This window comes from Oncorhynchus tshawytscha, linkage group LG30 (assembly GCF_018296145.1).
Source record: "Oncorhynchus tshawytscha isolate Ot180627B linkage group LG30, Otsh_v2.0, whole genome shotgun sequence".
Classification (NCBI taxonomy): Eukaryota; Metazoa; Chordata; class Actinopteri; order Salmoniformes; family Salmonidae; genus Oncorhynchus; species Oncorhynchus tshawytscha.
This window is the reverse complement of record NC_056458.1, coordinates 5,661,880-5,681,784: the sequence shown is the minus strand read 5'-3', so window position 1 is coordinate 5,681,784 and position 19,905 is coordinate 5,661,880. Positions and strand designations below refer to the sequence as shown.

The 19,905-nt window shown below is 42.6% G+C and overlaps 1 long non-coding RNA gene across 1 annotated transcript; it reads left to right on the top strand.

The window, feature by feature from the left end:
- Nucleotides 1-18,800: 18,800 nt before the first annotated feature.
- On the top strand, nucleotides 18,801-19,635 carry LOC112228153. The gene is made up of 3 exons (XR_002949997.2): nucleotides 18,801-18,933; nucleotides 19,144-19,282; nucleotides 19,458-19,635. It is a non-coding gene; the product is annotated as an uncharacterized LOC112228153 (long non-coding RNA).
- The last annotated feature ends 270 nt before the right edge of the window (nucleotides 19,636-19,905 follow it).

Sequence of the window (19,905 nt, the reverse complement as noted above, 5' to 3'; positions counted from 1 at the left end):
GAGCCAGTAGCCAACACTTGTAGCCTGACACAAACCGCGCAAGACCACAGCTTTAGGGGAAAGGCAATATTTATTTGTGACCTTTCTACATTAGGATGGTGTAGTCATTATTGTGTTTTCTCCCTTCAGTGAGGTTACTAAACAGTAGAAGGTTTCATACTGAAAAAGTGAATGAAGTTTTAAACTCTTAAAATATGTTAACCATTTGTGAAAGACCTCAACAATTCAATATCTGAAAAGGGTAGTAAATAACAAGATGCAATACTTCACAAAAAAACCATGTTACAAAGAAGAGAACGGAAGGGTGACACCCGGCAGAGGTACTGGCAGGGAATGAGCCAAACCTTCCACATTTCCAACAACACAACCCCACTTTAAATTTACAAAACGATTGCGTTTCTCGTGAGATTAAATGATATTGTTTTAAATATAATATACAATACTTGCAACAACAAAAAAACATGATTGTATTACATTTCAATTGCGGTCTTTGTTATTAATATCATGAAAGTGTACAGTACATGATGTACTCCAATGACTTCGAGTAATCAACACCCTCCTTCACTGTAAAAAAAAAAAAAAAAATAGTTGTTTCAACTAATTATTATTAAGTAACTGGTTCCACAGGTTTTTTTTTGTTTACTCAACTTTTCGGTCCAAGTGTTAGCTGAACAAAAAAAATCATTGTTTGAGAAAACATTCAGTCAACTTAAAATGATGTGTTTGCTTGTCTCGTATGTTCATTCAACTAGAAATTATTATTTGGGCATTTTCCCTAAAAGAATTATATGGAACTAATGACACACACAGTGCTTTTAACATAAAATGTTTTCAATTTACAAATTTGACAACAATGTGCATGTTAATTTGTAAAGTAAATTCCTCACTTGGGATCTGAACTCACAATCTCTTGTTTGACAATGTTCCAATCTTCCTCCTACGCCACAACTGTAGTACTCACTGTAGTAGGAAACAGTGTGAGTATAACCACTGTAGTACTCACATTGTTTCCTAGCAAACATCAGTAGAATAGTAGAATCAGTAGAATAGGAAATGACCCCTTGGCCTGGACAGAGGGAGCAGGAAACTAGAGCTTGACAGCTTGGGCACAGTTACTGTCTGTTTGTGATTTTCTCTGAGTACATCAGCTCAAAAGAAATGTGTGTTATTTGATCATTTAATTGACTTTATCTTCATAGATATCTTGCAGATGCATTTAAAATATGTGAGAATACAAATATTCTCCAAACATGTCCTCTTGTTGTCATATGCATATGTTGGCATTTGACCTTTATTTAACTAGGCAAGTCAGTTAAGAACAAATTCTTATTTACAATGACGGCCTACAGAAAGGCAAGTTGTGAATCTGGATGAGCAAGCATATGGTGAAAACACACAGACATACAGTACCGGTCAAGTTTGGACTGTCACGACTTCTACCGAAGGTAACTCCTCTCCCTGTTCGGGCGGCGCTCGGGGCTCGGCGTCGCCGGTCTACTAGCCGCTACCGATCCCTTTTTTCTTTTTCTGGTTGTTTTGTCTGTGTTCCTTTTCACACCTGGTTTCAGTTGCTTTGATTTCTGTGGGTATATAGGGCACCTGTTACCTGCCGTAATTCGTGCAGGATTAGACTTGTGTGCATTGCGCTCGATCGTATTTGATGTTTGTTGTTTTTTGCTATTACGCACGTGTATGTAAAGTGTCGGAACTGTGTTTGTTCCTCCGTGCGTTTGCACGAGTTTCTGATTATTCGAGAGCGTAGTTTTGGGGTTTTGGTCTGTGCCGTTTTTGTATTGCTGGACTATATTATTAAACACGCTTCTCAGACATCCCTGCTCTCTCCTGCGCCTGACTCCTACACCTCTCACCAAGACGCATGTTATCACATGGACACCTACTCATTGCAGGGTTTTTCTTTATTTTTAAAAAACTATTATTCATTGTAGAATAATAGTGAAGACATCAAAACTATGAAATAACATATGGAATCGTGTAGTAACCAAAAAAAGTGTTCAACAAATCCAAATATATTTGAGATTTGAGATTCTTCAAAGTAGCCTCTCTTTGCCTTGATGACAGTTTGCACGCTCTTGGCATTCTCTCAACCAGCTTCATGAGGTAGTCACCTGGAATGCATTTCAATTAACAGGTGTGCCTTGTTAAAAGTTAATTTGTGGAATTTCTTTCTTATTGCATTTGAGCCAATCAGTAGTGTTGTGACAAGGTAGGGTTGGTATACAGAAGATAGCCCTATTTGGTAAAAGACCAAGTCCATATTATGGCAAGAACAGCTCAAATAAGCAAAGAGAAACGACAGTCCATCACATGAAGGTCCGTCAATCCGGAAAATGTCAGTACAGTTGCAAAAACTATCAAGCGCTATGAAACCGGCTCTCATGAGGACCGCCACAGGAAAGGAAGACCCAGAGTTACCTCTACTGCAGAGGATAAGTTCATTAGAGTTGTCTTATTAAGAAATTGCAGCCCAAATAAATGCTTCACAGAGTTCAAGTAACAGACACATCTCAACATAAAGTCTTCAGAGGAGACTGCGTGAATCAGGCCTTCATGGTCTAATTTCTTCAGAGAAACCACTAACAAAGGACACCAATAATAAGAAGAGGCTTGCTTGGGCCAAGAAACACGAGCAATGGACATTAGACCGGTGGAAATCTGTCCTTTGGTCTGATGAGTCCATTTTTTAAAATGTTTGGTTCCAATTGCCGTGTCTTTGTGAGTAGATGATAGGATGATCTCCACATGTATGGTTCCCACCGGGACACATGGAGGAGGATGTATGATGGTGTGGGGGTGCTTTCCTGGTGACACTGTCAGTAATTTATTTAGAATTCAAGGCACACTTAACCAGCATGGCTACCACAGCATTCTGCAGCGATACGCCATCACATCTGATTTGCGCTTAGTGGGACTATCATTTGTTTTTCAACAGCACAATGATCCAACACACCTCCAGGCTGTGTAAGGTCTATTTGACCAAGAAGGAGAGTGATGGAGTGCTGCATCAGATGACCTGGCCTACACAATCACCCAACCTCAACCCAATTGAGATGGTTTGGGAGGAGTTGGACCGCAGAGTGAAGGAAAACCAAGTGCTGAGCATATGTGGGAACTCCTTCAAGACTGTTGGAAATTCATTCCAGGTGAAGCTGTTTGAGAGAGTGCCCAAGAGTGTGCAAAGCTGTCATCAAGTCAAATCGTGGCTACTTTGAAGAATCTCAAATCTGAAACATACTTGAAACACAGATTTGCAACCTCAAACAAATGGAATAACTAGAAAGGAAAACCACGATTACACCCCCACCCTCAGGATGTGTGTGTGTGTGTGTGTATATGTGTGTTGACAGGAAGAGAGAGAGAGAGAGAGAGAGAGGGGAGACAAACATGTTTCCATGACCACAGCAGTACTTTGTTAGCGCATTTACTTTATTGAGAGGAAAGGTGGTTGTCACTTTGGGGCGCGGTCAAGAGAAGGGAATGTGACCGCACATAAATTGCTCAGCAAAAAGGAAACTGAGAGCAGTTTCAGTCAGACAAACTGCTTTGAATACGTTATGGGATGGAGGGGTTCCGACAGCTTTCGTAGTCTTCTGATGGGATCCTAATGACTTTTAATATACAGCATTAACATTTACATTTAGTGAGATAGTTAAGGAGGTCTTAACATGGTCAAATAAGTTCCCTTGATGTTTGCTATCCACTTGATGACAGACAATTTTCCAGTTTTACACACCTCATGACAATGCTGCTGGGGTCAATTCAAGAGGGTAAGACATTTTTTATGATCTAATATAATTTGGTTGTTAGACTGGTTGTGGTGTCAAGTGCTGGGAATAGTGTTGTAATGACTCATCTACTGTATCTAATAGGTCAGGAAATGTATGCAAAACAGAGCAGTGTCTAATTGTGTTTGACATTTATTTAATACGTGGGAAAGATTGAACCGCCACCAACACACTTTGATCTCTGTCTGATGGGTAATCATTTGGCTGAGATGATCTTTTCCTTTCATCATTTATAATCAGATCAAACATTGATGTGGAAGGATGAATTATTAAAACCAAAATATTGCAATATTGCTGGTTCTTTTGTCACAGAAATAGACCATTTGGTATTAACATCAGTGAGTGAACAGATGAATACCAATTTGCTAGGCCTACTCTCAGATGGGTAGAACATACTCGTCTGAGAGTCTTTTTTTTGTTTTCATGTCCGTACCAACGTTCATGTGTTAAGGTGAGGCAGAACGCACACTTAAACTGAAATCCTCATGAAAGCGGAAGAGTTGCTTGGCTTGTTGACTGGAGCAGGGTAGCTGCCTGCCTGAGGACTAACAGACTCATCAGAGGGCTCTGTTGGAAGGTTTGCCCAACAGAATAGCAATCACACAGCCTTTCTTCTGAATCCCACACCTCATCACAATCTCACTGTGTGTTCGAACGGAGGAGACAAACAGAAAGGGGCATTGGAGAGAGAACCAGAGGAGGATGAAGTTCATCGAATTGGATCAGTCAGCGACAGCGGATGACCTTACGGATGCTTGCATCAAAGCATTTGGTAAGGATTCACTAATTGCCTCTCTTTTGGTGTAGTGTCTGATTTAGTTGAAGACGGGGCTTGCTTAGATAACATTTTGATCGTTCTTTTGTTGTTGTTTTGTTTGTGTGCACAACTACAGCAGTTTCCATTTAAATGAATCACACAATATCTGGCAGCTTGCCTTGTACAGTGAAGCTCATCCATGTATCTCAGGCAGGCTGAGTGATGAGCGGTTCCAGATGTTTCTCACGATACATCCCTGGTACATCTCCTCTGCTGACCTGGCCAAGGAACTCCCCAACAAGTATCCTTTCAGACAAATGACACACTACTATTCTCTTTATTACAAAAAATGTATGTGCCAGATGCTAGTAGAGGGTTATTTTTGACATATAAGCGATGGCCCCTAGGATTTAGCAGACAAAAGGGACTCTAATCATTTTTGGTGGAAAAGTCATTTTGCTCCTTAACCACTCAAACAAGTCTCTGGATGGAAAACTGTCCGCCTGAACTCGGGTCACAAATGTGCCATCTTATCAAGTGAGTGAATATGGAGCACTACAGAGAAAGAACTGTTTCAGGTCTTAGTTGTGAGATTCTGGGCTTGTGTTTCAACAGTAACCCATCAGACTGTTAAACAGCCATCGCTAACATAGAGAGGCTGCTGCCAACGTACAGACTCAAATCTCTGGCCACTAGTGACACGAAGGTGTCACTAGTCACTTTAAATAACGCCACTTTAAGAATGTTTACATATTACTCATCGCAAATGTATATACTGTATTCTATACCATCTACTGCGTCTTGCCAATGCCGCACGGCCATCGCTCGTCCATATATTTATACGTACATATTCTTATTCATCCCTTTGCATTTGTGTGTATAAGGTAGTTGTGAATTTGTTAGATTACTTGTTAGATATCACTGCATAGTCGGAACTAGAAGCACAAGCATTTCGCTACACTCGCATTAACATCTGCTAACCACGTGTATGTAACCAAGAAAATATGATTTCATTTATATGATTTCCCTGTAAGCAATAGGCATAGTATTTCCGTAGGTCATATCAAATCAAAATCAAATCAAACTTTATTGGTCACATGCGCCGAAAACAACAAGTATAGACTTTACTGTGAAATGCTTACTTACAAGCCCTTAACTAACAGTGCAGTTCAAGAAGAAGAAAATATTTACCAAGTAGACTAAAATAAAAAGTAATAATAAAAAGTAACACAATAAGAATAACAATAATGAGGCTATATACAGGGGGCCCCGGCCCTGAGTCAGTGTTGGGGTACAGGCTAGTTGATGTAATCTGAACATATACAGTTGAAGTCAGAAGTTTATTAAGGTTGGAGTCATTAAAACTCATTTTTCAACCACTCCACAAATTTCTTGTTAACAAACTATAGTTTTGGCAAGTCATTTAGGACATCTACTTTGTGCATGACACAAGTCATTTTTCCAACAATTGTTTACAGACAGATTATTTCACTTATAACTCACTGTTTCACAATTCCAGTGGGTCAGAAGTGTACATACACTAAGTTGACTGTGCCTTTAAACAGCTTGGAAAAATCCAGGAGATGATGTCATGGCTTTAGAGGCTTCTGATAGGCTTATTGACATCATTTGAGTCAATTGGAGGTGTACCTGTGGATGTATTTCAAGGCCTACCTTCAAACTCATTGCCTCTTGGCTTGACATCACAGGAAAATCAAACGAAATCAGCCAAGAACTCAGAAAAAAAATGTAGACCTCCACAAGTCTGGTTCATCCTTGGGAGCAATTTCAAAAACGCCTGAAGGTACCACGTTCATCTGTACAAACAATAGTATGCAAGTATAAACACCATGGGACCACGCAGCCGTCATACTGCTCGGGAAGGAGACACGTTCTGTATCCTAGAGATGAACGTACTTTGGTGCAAAAAGTGCAAATCAATCCCACAACAACAGCAAATGACCTTGTGGAGATGCTGGAGGAAACAGGTACAAAATATCTATATCCACAGTAAAACGAGTCCTATATTGACATAACCTGAAAGGCTGCTCAGCAAAGAAGACGCAACTGCTCCAAAACCGCCATAAAAAAGCCAGACAGGGGGTTCCGGTGACGCAACTTAGGAAATGGCTGCCTAGCTTTTCGTACTGCACATCGGTTGGGTATTTCCCCCCCCCCCTAAATTCAAGTATTTACTCTGAGCATTATAACAACCTACGCAAAATGGAGAAGGAGAAAATAGGAAAAGGTCGCGGAGCTACAACAACAGCCCGTAACAAGACAGCAGAAGATATAATCGTCGATGAACCCGAAATGCCTAATGCTAGGTAATATCCAAGATGGCGTAGCAGTCAGACGTCTTGTCGTGTCGTGTCCCTTGTATATATCGTTTTTACATATTTTTCTTTGCATATCTTTTAAAATATTTAGCTAAACCTCAACATCTAAATTACTCTCCTGCAACCCGCCTCACCCAATGTAACGTGGATCTGCTTTTTTTTCTTCTAAAGTATTTATATTTACTTCGGATCTGGAACCCCTCAACTGAAGCTAGCCAGCTAACTACCAGCTATCAGTCAGCAAACCATTGCTAGCGGTCATCAGCTAACCTTTAGCTCGGAAAGCTCTCGCCAGTTCGAACAACACGACTCTAACCAGAGCATAATGGACGTATTATTTTTATCCCCGGATTCCCACCGCAAACTGACCATTTTCATCTGGATCTTCACAACTAGCTAACCGCAACCCCGGATGACTACTCCTGGCTAGCGTTTCCATCCACTTTTAATTTTTTTTTTTTTTAACCTTTATTTAACTAGGCAAGTCAGTTTAGAACAAATTCTTATTTTCAATGACGGCCTAGGAACAGCGGGTTAACTGCCTGTTCAGGGGCAGAACGACAGATTTGCAACCTTTCGGTTACTAGTCCAACACTCTAACCACTAGGCTACCCCACTTAGCTTGAAGCTAGCCCGACCAGGGCTCCTGTGCTACCACCGAAGCATACTCCTGGGTTACAATATCCAGACCCACGACCGGTCTATCGATGTCACCGCATGAAGAGGCATAAACAGACTTAACCCCATCGCGACGTCCCCCAAAGGCTAACTTTCTAGCCCTTAGTATCTGCTTGCTTGCTAATTTGGCCTGCTAACTGCTAGCCTGCCCTGGTCTACTAACTGCTAGCTTGTTTAGCCCCGGTCTGCTAACTGCTAGCTTGTTTAGCCCTGGCCTACTAACTGTTAGCTTGTTAGCACAGGCCTGCTAACTGTCTGAATCGCCGTGTCCCCAGCCAGCCCAACCACTCACTGGACCCATATTTTTTTCAATCTCTTTTCGATTTTTAATTCGATTATACCTTCCGGTAACCTGCCTCACACAATGTGATACGGAATCGCTATTATTTGTAATTTTTAGAACACATTCAAGAACCTACAGAAGCTAACTAGCTACAAGCTATTTAGTCATTGTTAGCCACTGCTAGCCGCTTTTACCTTCTGCACAGCCAGCTAGTTTTTTTTTAGCCTGGATAATTACTCGCCAGTCTACCAGTATCGAACTGTCTCTCCACAACAACGCCGGATTCCTGCCGTAATCCCTGGACCACTACTTCTGATCTTCACAGCTAGCTTGCACGCAGTACCGAAGCTATCCCTGAGGCCCACTTCCCGGCCTACTCAGCTGTTCACCCGAACCACACTCATACACGGCTAGAGAACAATACTCCACCGGATCCTTGCTGTAAACTCTGGACCTTGGTTAACGCCACTGCCACGAAGCTAGCACCAGTTAGCCGTGAGCCAGGCACATCTCCCTGCTAGCAGGCACATCTCCCTGCCAACCCCCCATACCACCCCCGGGCTACTAACTTTAAACGCTGTGTCGCTAGCGTAGTGGCGGCTTCCCTGTCCCATCTACCGCTGCCCCCTGGACACTGATCACTTGGCTACATAGCTGATGCCTGCTGGACACTGTGATCACTTGGCTACATAGCTGATGCCTGCTGGACTGTCCATGAATCACGGTACTCCATTCGGTTTGTTTATGTTTTTATCTGTCGGCCCCAGCCGCACTCAGGCTCTGTGTGTAGTTAATCCGACCCTCTCTGCCTAGTCAACGCCATTTTACCTGCTGTTGTTGTGCTAGCTGATTAGCTGTTGTTGTCTCACCTACTGTTTTAGCTAGCTCTCCCAATCAACACCTGCGATTACTGTATGCCTCGCTGCATGTTGTTCAGGTTAGTTATCATTGTTTTAGTTTACAATGGAGCCTCTAGTTCCACTCTTCATACCTCTGATACCTCCTTTGTCCCACCTCCCACACATGCGGTGATCTCACCCATTACAACCAGCATGAACAGAGATACAACCTCTCTTATCATCACCCAGTGCCTGGGCTTACCTCCGCTGTACCCGCCCCCCACCATACCCCTGTCTGCGCATTATGCCCTGAATATATTCTACCATGCCCAGAAATCTGCTCCTTTTATTCTTTGTCCCCAACGCTCTAGGCGACCAGTTTTGATAGCCTTTAGCCGCACCCTCATACTACTCCTCCTCTGTTCCTTGGGTGATGTGGAGGTAAACCCAGGCCCTGCATGTCCCCAGGCATCCTCATTTGTTGACTTCTGTGATCGAAAAAGCCTTGGTTTCATGCATTTCAACATCAGAAGCCTCCTCCCTCAGTTTGTTTTACTCACTGCTTTAGCACACTCAGCTAACCCTGATGTCCTTGCCGTGTCTAAATCCTGGCTCAGGAAGGCCACAAAAAATTCGGAGATTTCCATACCCAACTATAACATTTTCCGTCAAGATAGAACTGCCAAAGGGGGAGGAGTTGCAGTCTACTGCAGAGATAGCCTGCAAAGTAATGTCATACTTTCCAGGTCCACACCCAAACAGTTCGAACTACTAATTTTAAAATTTACTCTCTCCTGAAATAAGTCTCTCACTGTTGCCGCCTGCTACCGACCCCCCTCAGCCCCCAGCTGTGCCCTGGGCACCATTTGTGAATTGATCGCCCCCCCATCTAGCTTCAGAGTTTGTTCTGTTAGGTGACCTAAACTGGGATATGCTTAACACCCCGGCAGTCCTACAATCTAAGCTAGATGCCCTCAATCTCACACAAATCATCAAAGAACCCACCAGGTACAACCCTAAATCTGTAAACGAAGGCACCCTCATAGACGTCATCCTGACCAACTGGCCCTCCAAATACACCTCTGCTGTCTTCAACCAGGATCTCAGCGATCACTGCCTCATTGCCTGTATCCGCTACGGATCCGCAGTCAAACGACCACCCCTCATCACTGTCAAACGCTCCCTAAAACACTTCTGCAAGCAGGCCTTTCTAATCGACCTGGCCCGGGTATCCTGGAAGGATATTGACCTCATCCCGTCAGTTGAGGATGCCTGGTAAGATAAGATAAGATAAGCATGCTCCGTTCAAAAAATGCAGAACTAAGAACAGATATAGCCCTTGGTTCACTCCAGACCTGACTGCCCTCGACCAGCACAAAAACATCCTGTGGCGGACTGCAATAGCATCGAATAGTCCCCGCAATATGCAACTGTTCAGGGAAGTCAGGAACCAATACAAGCAGTCAGTCAGGAAAGCAAAGGCCAGCTTCTTCAGGCAGAAATTTGCATCCTGTAGCTCTAACTCCAAAAAGTTCTGGGACACTGTAAAGTCCATGGAGAACACGAGCACCTCCTCCCAGCTGCCCACTGCACTGAGGCTAGGTAACACGGTCACCACCGATAAATCCATGATTTTCGAAAACTTCAGCAAGCATTTCTCAACGGCTGCCCATGCCTTCCTCCTGGCTACTCCAACCTTGGCCAACAGCTCCGCCCCCCCCAGCAGCTACTCGCCCAAGCCTCTCCAGGTTCTCCTTTACCCAAATCCAGATAGCAGATGTTCTGAAAGAGCTGCAAAACCTGGACCCGTACAAATCAGCTGGGCTTGACAATCTGGACCCTCTATTTCTGAAACTATCCGCCGCCATTGTCGCAACCCCTATTACCAGCCTGTTCAACCTCTCTTTCATATCGTCTGAGATCCCCAAGGATTGGAAAGCTGCCGCAGTCATCCCCCTCTTCAAAGGGGGAGACACCCTGGACCCAAACTGCTACAGACCTATATCCATCTTGCCCTGCCTATCTAAGATCTTCGAAAGCCAAGTCAACAAACAGGTCACTGACCATCTCGAATCCCATTGTACCTTCTCCGCTGTGCAATCTGGTTTCCGAGCCGGTCACGGGTGCACCTCAGCCACGCTCAAGGTACTAAACGATATCATAACCGCCATCGATAAAAGACAGTACTGTGCAGCCGTCTTCATCAACCTGGCCAAGGCTTTCGACTCTGTCAATCACCATATTCTTATCGGCAGACTCAGTAGCCTCGGTTTTTCTAATGACTGCCTTGCCTGGTTCACCAACTACTTTGCAGACAGAGTTCAGTGTGTCAAATCGGAGGGCATGCTGTCCGGTCCTCTGGCAGTCTCTATGGGGGTGCCACAGGGTTCAATTCTCGGGCCGACTCTTTTCTCTGTATATATCAATGATGTTGCTCTTGCTGCGGGCGATTCCCTGATCCACCTCTACGCAGATGACACCATTCTGTATACTTCCGGCCCGTCCTTGGACACTGTGCTATCTAACCTCCAAAATGCCATACAACACTCCTTCCGTGGCCTCCAACTGCTCTTAAACGCTAGTAAAACCAAATGCATGCTTTTCAACCGTTCGCTGCCTGCACCCGCACGCCCGACTAGCATCACCACCCTGGATGGTTCCGACCTAGAATATGTGGACATCTATAAGTACCTAGGTGTCTGGCTAGACTGTAAACTCTCCTTCCAGACTCATATCAAACATCTCCAATCTAAAATCAAATCTAGAGTCGGCTTTCTATTCTGCAACAAAGCCTCCTTCACTCACGCCGCCAAACTTACCCTAGTAAAACTGACTATCCTACAGATCCTCGACTTCGGCGATGTCATCTACAAAATAGCTTTCAATACTCTACTCAGCAAACTGGATGCAGTTTATCACAGTGCCATCCGTTTTGTTACTAAAGCACCTTGTACCACCCACCACTGCGACTTGTATGCTCTAGTCGGCTGGCCATCGCTACATATTCGTCGCCAGACCCACTGGCTCCAGGTCATCTACAAGTCCATGCTAGGTAAAGCTCCGCCTTATCTCAGTTCACTGGTCACGATGGCAACACCCACCCGTAGCACGCGCTCCAGCAGGTGTATCTCACTGATCATCCCTAAAGCCAACACCTCATTGGCAAGGGTAGCTTAGTGGTTAGAGCGGTGGACTAGTAACCAGAAGGTTGCAAGTTCAAATCCCTGAGCTGACAAGGTACAAATGTGTCGTTCTGCCCCTGAACAGGCAGTTAACCCACTGTTCCTAGGCCGTCATTGAAAATAAGAATTTATTCTTAACTGACTTGCCTAGTAAAATAAAGGTACATTTAAATGTGGCTGCCTTTTGTTCCAGTTCTCTGCTGCCTGTGACTGGAACGAATTGCAATAATTGCTGAAGTTGGAGACTTTTATCTCCCTCACCAACTTCAAACATCTGCTATCTGAGCAGCTGCAGCTGCAGCTGTACATAGTCTACCGGTAAATAGCCCACCCTTTTTTACCTACCTCATCCCCATACTGTTTATATTTATTTACTTTTCTGCTCTTTTGCACACCAATATCTCTACCTGTACATGACCATCTGATCATTTATCACTCCAGTTTTAATCTGCAAAATTGTAATAATTCGCCTACCTCATGCCTTTTGCACACAATGTATATAGACTCTCTCTTTTTTTTCTACTGTGTTATTGACTTGTTTATTGTTTACTCCCTGTGTAACTCTGTGTTGTCTGTTCAGACTGCTATGCTTTATCTTGGCCAGGTCGCGGTTGCAAATGAGAACTTGTTCTCAACTAGCCTACCTGGTTAAATAAAGGTAAAATTAAAAAAATAGCGCAAATAAGATAGCAGCAGCAAAAGAACCCTCATTTCGGGAGGAATTGCGCGAGGCGCTCACAGGCTTACGAGAGGAACTTCGAGAAGATGTAAGAAAATAACTAAATGAGTTCAAGAAGGACATTAACCAGAAACTGGAAGAAAACAAATTAGAACTTCACAGCATATCTACAAGAATGGGGGACTCAGAACAGCGCATTGTGGAAACGGACACATGGAACTCAGCAGTCAAGGAAATACTTGAACAGTCACTGAAAAGCCAACACGCACTACAGGCAAAAGTTACAGAACTCAAAGGTTTCTCACGTCGAAACAACATTAGACTTTATAACGTAGTAGAGGGCGCAGAAAAAGACTCTATGCCCAACTTCGTGGAGGGTCTATTCAAGGGCATACTTGAAGATGACACTGAATTCATCCCCTCAAACCCCAGAGGCAAGAGACAGTCCTCTGACATGGGAGTCCAAATACCAAAGCATTTTCCCACTTTGGTTTACTTTATTATCGTTCTTGATTTTTCGTTCATTTTTAGGTTCATGATAAGCAGGCAGATATGGTGCACAGGGTGTTTTATTTATATCGATGCATCATGGGGAATTTAAAGGTCATAATAAGTCTCAATGTAAACGGACTGGGGAGTGACATCAAGAGAAGTAAGATAATAGCAAAGATGACACGGGAGGAGAGTTGACATACTATTCTGGCAGGAAACTCACTTATCCACACCTGAACACGAGAAACTCACTTATCCACACCGAACACGAGAAACTCACTTATCCACACCTGAACACGAGAAACTCACTTATCCACACCGAACACGAGAAACTCAAGAAAATGGGATATAGGAACACTTTTTTTTCTTCTTACAAAATGGGTAGAAGGGGAGTTGCAATCTTGATCCCAAATTCAGTTAATTTTGAGTTTATGTCAGAAATAAAAGACAAGGAGGGTAGATTTATACTTGTTAAATGTAAACTGGATAACAAGGAAGTTACATTATTTAATGTATACGCACCCCCAGGGAGTGACATGGTCTTCTACGGGAAGGTGTTTCATTTAATTGCCACAGAAACCACTGGCACTCTTATCTGAGGAGGGGACTTTAACACAATTCTAAACTCAAAATTGGACAGCACAAACCAAAATAGGAAAATGAGCCTAGTTGCCAAGAAGACCAATAGGATACGGCAGGATCTAGGACTGCTCGATGTATGGCGTGACATCCACAATACCGATAAGGAATATACATTTTACTCAGCCCGCCACACTGAATACTCCAGGTTAGACTACTTTTTATGTACAGTGCAGATAGACACAGGCTTAAGGATTGTAGGATCGGGCAGAGAGACTTATCAGATCACAATGGAGTTTACCTAACTCTACACCTTGATAGCAAACCAAGAAATACTATATGGAGACTTAATACAAGCATGCTGAATGATCCAGCATTCAAGGAATCAATAAAGACAGAATTGAATATCTATCTGGAGAATAATGATAATGGGGAAGTATCTCCTGCTATATTGTGGGATGCAGCTAAGGCAGTTATTAGAGGGAAGATCATAGCCACATCATCTCTGAAGAAAAAGATTAAAGCACAGAAACTGCTGAAACTACAGGAAACCCTAAGAAACTTAGAACGATCTCATAGTCAATACAAAGACCCTCTTATATTACGAGAGATTCAAAAGGTAAAACAGGAAATTGACCACATTTATAGAGAAGAAGTAGAGAAAAAGCTTAGGTTCCTGAAACAACGATATTATGAAGCAGGCTCAAAGGCAACCAAATTACTAGCATGGAGACTCAGGAAACAACAAGCACAGAATACCATTTTCAAAATTAAAGACCCCAAAACAAAAAAGATCACATGCAAATTAGATGAAATACAGAATGCATTTGAATCATATTACACAAATATGTACAAGCAACCAGAGAAGGCAGATGCACAGACAATAGAGCACTTTTTGAACTCACTTGATCTCCCCTCAATTGGGACAGAGCAAAATGATAGACTAACTTTAGAAATATCCACCAAAGAAATTAATAAAGCAATATCTCAACAAAAAGTCAACAAGTCTCCAGGCACTGATGGCTTACCTTCAGAATGGTTCAAGACCTTCAGAGAACAATTAGCACCTCTACTTAAGGCCTGTTTTAACTGGACTCTAAGGGAGGGGGGTCATGGAGAGAGGCCATCATATCAGTAATCCCAAAAGAGGGTAAAGATAAGAAAGAATGCAGTTCATATAGACCTATCGCAATTCTTAACACAGATTCTAAACTATATGCATCAATAATAGCCAAAAGAATGGAGAACATAATCCCAGAATTGATTGACGGAGATCAAACTGGTTTCATACAAAATAGGCAGACACAGGAAAATATATAAAAACATAAAATATAAATAAATATAAAAAAATATATATAATATATATAAAATATAAGGAGAACACTACATGTCATGGACCACATTACTCAGAATAAGACAAGTGCAATATTAATCAGCCTAGATGCAGAAAAAGCATTTGATTCAGTGGGATGGGATTATCTATTCCAAGTTATGGAAAGATTTGGTTTCAACAAAGAAGTGATACAGTGCATCAAAACACTGTATTCATGTCCAGCCGCTAGAATAAAGATAAATGGACATTTGACACGAACAATAAAATTAGAGTGAGGAGCAAGACGAGGCTGTAATCTATCACCCACGCTCTTCTCCTTGTACCTCGAAACCATTAGCACAGGCAATAAGACAGGACCCAACCTTAGAGGGAATAACAATAAGAGGCAGTGAACATAAGATATGCATGTATGCTGATGACGTTCTGCTATTCCTTAAAGACCCAGGCTCAAGTGTACCTAGATTGATGGATGTTTTACAAACATTTGGAACATATTCAGGGTATGTGCTTAACGTACACAAGATCCAAGCCCTAGTATATAATTATACCCCACAGGAAGAGCTGAAGAGTAGGTGTAACTTCACCTGGACCTCTTCATCCATAAAATATCTGGGAGTAAATTTACCAAAAGATACACTCAAACTTTATTGCATGAATTACGATCACATTATTAACAAGAAAATATATGATGACCTAGACAGGTGGAATTCACTTCCCTTAGATCTTAGTAGAATTGAAACATTCAAAATGAACGTCCTGCCAAGGTTACTGTATTTGTTCCAATCACTGCCCATAGAAATCCCGTCTAAACAGTTTAGGGAATGGGATAAACGGATATCAAGGTTTATCTGGAACAGTAAGAGACCAAGAACTAGATATACAACATTACAGTTACCAAAAAACTGTGGGGGTATGGCCTTACCAAACCTAAAAGATGATTATGTGTCAGCCCAATTGAGACCTCTGGTGTGTTGGTGCAATTCAGAATACGAATCCAAATGGAAAGACATCGAGACTACTTTGCCAGATATACCCATACAGTCAGTTTTGGGAAATAAGGACATGGTAAAAGAAATATACAATAGACAAAATCAGTGGATTCATTTCTCTCTGAAGACATGGTTTAGGGTAGTTAAGCAAAATAATTTAGACAGAGAGATCAAACTGCTGAGTTGGCCCGCATACGACCCCAGCTTCATCCCTGCAACTCAGGACAGCAGGTTTAAACAATGGACCCAGAAAGACATCACATCATTCAGTACAATTATAAGGAATGGGAACCTAGATAACTTCCAGGACCTAAGTAAAAAACATGGCTTGGATAAACAAGATTTTTACAGATACCTACAAGTTCGACACTATTTCTTAAGGGGGATAAAAGTGACCCTCGAGCACCTCTAAAATTAATCCAAGTATTCACTAACGCATACAACTTGGGGAGTAACAAAAAAACGACTTCAAATCTCTACTTGGGTATTCAATCCTCAAAGAAACATTCTACAAACTATATTAAAAAGAAATGGGAGGAGGAACTTAACATTGAAATGACTGATGAAACATGGTTGAATATATTAGAGACTCAACAAAGCTCCACCAACTCAAGGTCATGGAGAGAATTCTGTTGGAAGAATGTTATACGCTTCTTCATAACACCTAAACTGAAATCAAAACAGACTGGCTCACTACACCCTTGTTGGAGAGAATGTGGTCTATTGAGGGCGGACCACTCTCATATCTTTTGGACTTTCCCCGCAATCGAAATTTACTGGGGAGAAATAAGATCTAACATTGGAAAAATAATGGGATTTGACATAGAACAAACATTCATTTCTTTGTACATGGGTGAAATACATGATAACTTACACAATAGAGAAAAGTACCTCTTGAAGGTCCTACTGCCAGCCAGTAAAAAGGCTATCACTAGGAAATGGCTACAAAAAGACCCTCCCACAGTGACACAATGGATAGACATTGTAGAAGAAATACACCACATGGAGCGTATGACCTTTGCCTTAAGAACTCAACAGGAGAGAGGTCAAGAATACTGGGAAAAAATGGGTTTGGTACTTGGAAAAGGTCTAATTCAAAGATGTCAATGTAACTAATATGATGATTATGATGATGAAGGTATGAAGTGCACTGTAACTGACAGATCTTTTTTTGTTCTTTTATTTGGCTTTATTTGTACTTTCTTTGTGTTCCTACAATAAAAACTAAGTGTAAAAAAAGATATAAAAAAACCCAGACTAAGGTTTGCAACTGCACATGGGGACAAAGATTGTACTTTTGGAGAAATGTTCTCTGGTCTGATGAAACAAAAATAGAACTGTTTGGCAATAATGACCATCATTATGTTTGGAGGAAAAATGGGGATGCTTGCAAGCCAAAGAATACCATCCCAACTGTGAAACACATGGGTGGCAGCATCATGTTGTGGGGTGCTTTGCTGCAGGAGGGACTGGTGCACTTCACAAAATAGATGGCATCATGAGAGTGGAAAATGATGTGGATATACTGAAGCAACATCTCAAGACATCAGTTAAAGCTTGGTCGCAAATGGGTCTTCCAAATGGAACAATGACCCCAAGCATACTTCCAAAGTTGTGGCAAAATGGCTTAAGGACAACATAGTCAAAGTATTGGAGTGGCCATCACAAAGCCCTGACATCAATCCCATAGAAAATGTGTGGGCAGAACTCAAAAAGTGTGTGCGAACAAGGAGGCCTACAAACCTGACTCGGTTACACCAGCTCTGTCAGGAGGAATGGGCCAAAATTCACCCAACTTATTGTGGGAAGCTTGTGGAAGGCTACCCGAAATGTTTGACCCAAGTTAAATAATTTAAAGGCAATGCTACCAAATACTAATTGAGTGTTCTGACCCACTGGGAATGTGATGAAAGAAATAAAAAGCTGAAATAAATAATTCTCTCTACTATTATTCTGACATTTCACATTCTTAAAATAAAATGGTGATCCTAACTGACCTAAAATTGAATTTTTGCTCAGATTAAAAGTCAGGAATTGTGAAAAACTGAGTTTAAACGTATTTGGCTAAGGTGTATGTAAACTTCCGACTTCAACTGTAGGTACAGTATAAAAAGATCATCAAAGACAACAAACACCTGAGCCTCTGCTTGTTGTATGACTATGTATAGACAATAAACAGCAAGTAGTAGCAGTGTAAAAACAAAGAGAGGGGTTCAATGTAAATAGTCCAGGTGGCAATTTGATTCATTGTTCAGCAGTCTTATGTCTTGGGGGTAGAAACTGTTTTAAGGAGACTTTTGGACAAAAAAAGGGAGCCTTTTGGACCTAAACTTGGGGCTCACTTGGGTACAGTTTGCCGTGCGGTAGCAGAGAGAACAATCTATGACTTGGGTGTCTGGAGTTGTTGACAATTTTTTGGGCCTTCCTCTGACACCGCCTTGCATATGGGTCCTGGATGGCAGAAAGCTTGGCCCCAGTGATGTACTGGACTGTACGCACTATTCTCTGTCGCGCCTTACGGTCAGATGCCGATCAGTTGCCATACTAGGCTGTGATGCAACCGGTCAGGAGGGTCTCGATGGTGCAGCTGTAGAACTTTTTGAGGATCTGAGGACCCATGCCAAATCTTTTCAGTCTCCTGAGGGGGTAAAGCTGTTGTCGTGCCCTCTTCACGACTTTCTTGGATGATAGCCATTATTGCCATGAATGCACAGTATATTATATACTTAATGTATGTATTACTATATCCATGTAGGTATCTGATTTCCATACTCTTTGACTCTGCGCCAGAAATGACAACACTAACTTCTTCCTGCCTTTCTGTCCTTTTAACCCTGTCTCTCCATAAGGTACTGGATCAGTGAGTTCCCAGCAGTGTTGATCTGAACCCAGAGCTGGCAGAGCAGATCAGAGGGCTGAAGGAGCAGCTGGCCTAGCAGGGAGGGGAGCACCAGAACACACTCATCAACATTGACAGTGTGTAAGTGCCGCCTGTCTGCAGCCAGAAAATCGTACAAGCATAGAAGCAGGCAAGCAGCCAGGCAGCCATGGTCTTCTCACAGTGACAGCTTAGCATACCATTTAAATGATACAGTATAAAGAATTTCAGAGTGCATGAGGGCATCGACAACCAGCCACTCTCACAGTATTTCTACTTCTACAGTTTAAGTTCGTTTCTTATTCTCTCTAGGCCGTCATAGGAGTGGAGAAGACAGGCTCAGTCTGACTTCAAGAAGAGGAAGACATCTCTCCTCTTTCATCACCTGGACTCATCTGAACTAGCAGAGCACCTCACCTACATGGAGCATATGTCCTTCTGTCGGATACCGGTGAGTGTGGCTGGCCAGCAGGTGGCTCTGTTCGCCAGCTTCTCTCTGTGTCTCACTCAGTTGACTTATTTGCTCTTGGCTGAATTATGCAGTATACGTTGTATTTGTACTTGTGTGAAAGAGACCGTGTGTTTGTGTGCACGTTTGACCGTGTGTATATGTATATATTGGACAGTGTGTCTACGACGGTTCCTTACCCTCCAGTTCCAGGACCACCACAGCTTTGTGATGCATGGCTGCACGGTAGACTTCATCACCCACTTCAACAGTGTGTCTCAGTGGATCCATCTGATGGTGCTCAGCAAGCCCCCCCCCCCCTCAGAGGGCTGTAGTCCTCTCCCATTTCATCAGGGTCTCACAGGTCAGTCAATCAACTTCCAGGTCAGTGAGAGTCAACCCCCAGGTCTGGTTTAGCCAACCTCCATGTCTGTGAGTGCCAACTCCCAGGTCAGAAAGAGAGTCAACCCCCTTGTCAGAAAGAGAGTCAACCCCCAGGTCAGGAAGAGAGTCAACCCCCAGGTCAGAAAGAGAGTCAACCCCAGGTCAGAAAGAGAGTCAACCCCAGGTCAGAAAGAGAGTCAACCGTCAGGTCAGAAAGAGAGTCATCCCCCAGGTCAGAAAGA